The sequence below is a fragment of the Panthera pardus genome, unplaced genomic scaffold, assembly GCF_024362965.1.
Source record: "Panthera pardus isolate Hobbes unplaced genomic scaffold, ASM2436296v1 HiC_scaffold_6, whole genome shotgun sequence".
In the NCBI taxonomy this organism is placed as follows: domain Eukaryota; kingdom Metazoa; phylum Chordata; class Mammalia; order Carnivora; family Felidae; genus Panthera; species Panthera pardus.
The window spans coordinates 16,748,424-16,752,519 of NW_026526991.1; the positions used below are offsets into that span (position 1 = coordinate 16,748,424).

The 4,096-nt window shown below is 41.0% G+C and overlaps 1 non-coding gene across 1 annotated transcript; it reads left to right on the forward strand.

Annotated features, from left to right (window-relative positions):
* The first annotated feature begins 3,098 nt into the window (after positions 1-3,098).
* Positions 3,099-3,205, forward strand: LOC128775170 (U6 spliceosomal RNA). The gene has a single exon (XR_008419817.1). It is a non-coding gene; the product is annotated as a U6 spliceosomal RNA (small nuclear RNA).
* Positions 3,206-4,096: the final 891 nt, after the last annotated feature.

Sequence of the window (4,096 nt, forward strand, 5' to 3'; positions counted from 1 at the left end):
TTTCTGTTTCCTGAGCTATTTTATAACTCTGTAAGGGCACAGGTTGGCTTGTAGAATTTTGACTGATAGAGATACAAGTAATTTTAATCCAGGGAAGCAGATACTCCATAGATTGCAATGCATGGCCCTACATGTGTATATATACACACACACATATATATACATATATATGTATGTATATATATATGATTGCATGGCCCTACATGTGTATATACACACACACATATATATACATATATATGTATGTATATATATATGATTGCATGTATGTATATATCCCCAGCTTCTCAAATTATAATCATAATTATATATAATATATATATCCATATATAGTAGATACAGTATAATTACATATAATTGTATATAATGTGTGTATGTATACATATATATTTATTATATGTTACATAACATAATTATATGCAGCATATTATATATTATATAATAATTGTAATTATATAACACATTATAACATATAATTATGTTATAGTTATATCATAAAATTATATGTAATATATACATATGTACATCTATAACTATATATGTATATTATACATATATATATTTTATACATACACACGTATGTATATATCCCTGGCTTTTCAAATGCTCTTTGGACAGGTTTCAACTAGTACTGGTTCTTTAATTAATGACTTGAATAAAATCTTTGACATGTATGCCTTTTGTATTTGCATGAGTCTTTTTTGTTGTTTTTAGAGTCATGCTTTTTTAACCTTTTGAAAATTATATTTTAACACCATGCACAGAGACAAGGCTTTCTCTGGGGACCCAAATGAGGCCCTTAAGGAAGCCACGTGATTCCTGGCTGAACAGAAACTTCCCAGCAACACCTTTCAAATTTGAGTTGGCCACTGAGCAGCGCTGGACCTGGCCCCCTGCCTCAGGCACAGACAGTGTGGGAGTGTTAGGACTTCATGCCCCAGCTCCACTGAGTAGCTTTCCTCCCCTGCTTCGAAATGAGGTTCCAGGTCAGAGCAGAGGCTATACCAGCCCCCTAGAGCTCACCAACTATTTGGCAAAGTGCAGAGATAACATTCTGTGCAAATTTCCTCACATTGTTCTGCCTGCCTCTAAATGCTCCCAGATGGTTTACTCTAGAGATAAGTATCGGGAGAAGGGTGGAGAACTTGGGTCTCCCCCTCCACATGTCCCAGTCATTCCCACTTTTACCTCCCAGTCACTCAAGATGAATGTGACCTTGTCTCACCTTCTCATTCTGCTACTTTCTGGCAAAAGCTGGAATTAGTCTTTTACCTCCTTCAGAGTCCAAATGAAAATGCCTCCTACCGGGGTCAGAATAAAACTTTAGTGTTGCCCAGTGGGGCTTGTGGTAATGGTCAGCTGTCTCTGAGTACTGCCTTTGTGGGGTCCAGTGGGGGATGTTATAGGGGGAGCCGCATTCCAGTATCCTCTTCCCTCAGCCCAGCCCTCAATCTGCTTCCAACCAGGACCTCTTAGTTTCCTTCCTTTGTTCCCACCCTCTCCCCAAGCCCCTTCCAAATTGCAAGAGAAAACTTTGGATCAAGCCAAGGAGAGAAAAGGAGCCACCTTACCTTAGCTTTAATTTTAAAAAATCATTCCTTCAACAGATATAAATTGATTTTTTCATATTTGTCATATACTATGCTAGGGGACGGGGTCACAATAGACTCCAGCAATTTTAGGAGTTTACATCCAAGTGGGAAGGAAGGGAGACAGTAAGTCACTAAATAAATGAGTGCATATATAATATCATTATGGATTATCATGAGTGCTATGAACTAAATACAGGGTGGTAGAGTATCTCCTCCAGATATGGTTGTTAGGGAAGAGTCCTCCAAGAAAGAGATACTTAAGCTCAGATATAGAGGATGAGGGAAAAGCCAGGCTGGGGAAAGTGTGTAGGGAGGAGACTAGAGTGGCCAGCAACCACAATGTCATGGTGTGCGAAAGACAGCCCCCAAGATGGCCCCAAGTGAGTCTCACCTCCTGATACTCACACCCTTATGTATCTCCCTCTCGCGCTGAATAGGACTGGTGTATGTAACCAATAAAATGTTGCAAAAGTTAAGGAATGGGACTTTCAAGCCTACGTCACAAAGGACATTGCAGATTCTGTTGTGCTGTCTTGGATCACTCAAGCAGCACTACGGAGTGATCCACATGGCAAGGAACTGAGGCCTCCTGCAAAAAACAAAGTGAATGAGCCACCTTGGAAGCAGGTCCTCCAGTTAACCCTCCAGATCAATACAGACTCACGAGAGACACCCTGAACTGGAACCACCCAGCTAAGTCATTTCTCAGCTCCTGACCCACAGACACTGTGTGAGGCATTAAATGTTGATGGCTATCATTTATGTGAGCCCTGGGTAATTTGGTAGGAGAAGGTCAATGTCCCACTCAAGTACCCAGGCACAGCACAGACTCAACCTTCCTATACTTTTTGTAATATTCGGGCCCTCGGTGGATGAGATGGTGCCCACCCACATTGGGGAGAGCCAGCTACTTCACTCAAGTCAACACCAATTCAAATGCTGATCACTTTTGGAAACACCCTCATAGAAACACCCAGAAATCATGTCTACCAGATGACTTTGTATACTGCAGCCCAGTCAAGTTGACATATAAACTTCACTATCACAAAGACAACACCTAGGTTTTCAGTTAAAGTAACTGGGTGGAAGGCGGTGCCATTCACTGAGATGGAGAAAACACAGAGAAATAGGTTTGGAAGTAACAGAATCAAAAGAGAAAGAGTAGCTCATCTCCCAGTTTTTATTACATTTGGGAGCCTTTGGTACAACATGGGTATAATCATACAGACACGACATCAGATTCACCTTATCAACCCAGTTTTATTCAGTAGCCCTCTTTCAGCTCCTTGGATCTTGGCACTGTGCAAGATCCACCTGTCCTTTGCTCACCTTGCATGCAGCTGGGTGCCACAGTCCAAAGTTACCACGGGGCCATTTTTGCAATTGTACGGTTAGCACCCATTTCACCGAATTCTCCTCTCAGAATCCCGGTGGTCTGCTCATTAATAAAGGACAATCTTGTGCCTTTAAGCCCAGTGATATCAACCTCTCCAGAGAGCGTAGCACTTGCTTCAGCAGCACATAGGAGAAAATTGGAATGAATCAGAGAAGATTCTCATGGCTCTCTGCACAAGGATGACACACAACCTCTCCAGAAAGTGTAGTATGATTCTTGGTTTCAATGGGTTTCTCTCATCCCTACTGCCCTGAGTTTCTTTATTTGTTTGTGCTAAAAGCTGAATTGTTTAAAAATTTGCTATCATAGCTGTAAGCCAAAAGCCAAGTCTTAATTGTTCTCTGTGTAATGGATTAATGAGAGCAAGTAAACAGCCATATTATATAGAGTAATTGATGAAGGGCAATGCTTTGTCAGGCTACATTAACAAATGAAGTCATTTCGTACATTTTAATGGGATTTGGTGGTTGTTCTTATTTGTTTGTTTCTGTCATGTTTTTTAGCAGAATGGAGGTCAATCTGAGGGCTTGCAATGAAAAAATTTCTTTCTCACTAAAAGTTATAGTGTGTTTCAACTTCAGATGATGTGCCCTGTTCTGAGGGATTTTCGGAGTAGAATTGCTCTTATCAAGTGGAGAACTATGTTGGCTGTCAAACAGTCTCAGGAAGGGTGGCCCCCAGGGTCAAGTCCTAGGGTCTGTCCCACCCCTCCTGGCAATTCTCAAACCACCTGCTCCCCCCACATCATATTGAAGATGTCAGGCTAGATCTCAAAACATCAAGCCTCATGACAGCTGTGCCTTGTTAGCCATGACTCTAACTCTGTCCCCAGACTATAAGTTCCCAGGAGCTTAGTGGCAGCAAGTGGAGCTTATTACAATGGATTTTACCAAGCACTCTGCACAGTGTCAGTAAATGCTGGCTGCTATCACTCAAAAGAAAGACAGGAAAAGTTACATATTATCAAGGCAAATGGAGATATGGATGCCACACCTATTTATGAATGGAAAAAAGACCAAAGGAGGTACAACAAAACATTGGCAAAGGTTACCACTGTGAAATAGGATGGCACTTCATTTTTTTATTTTTTGCCTTTCAATATTTTCTA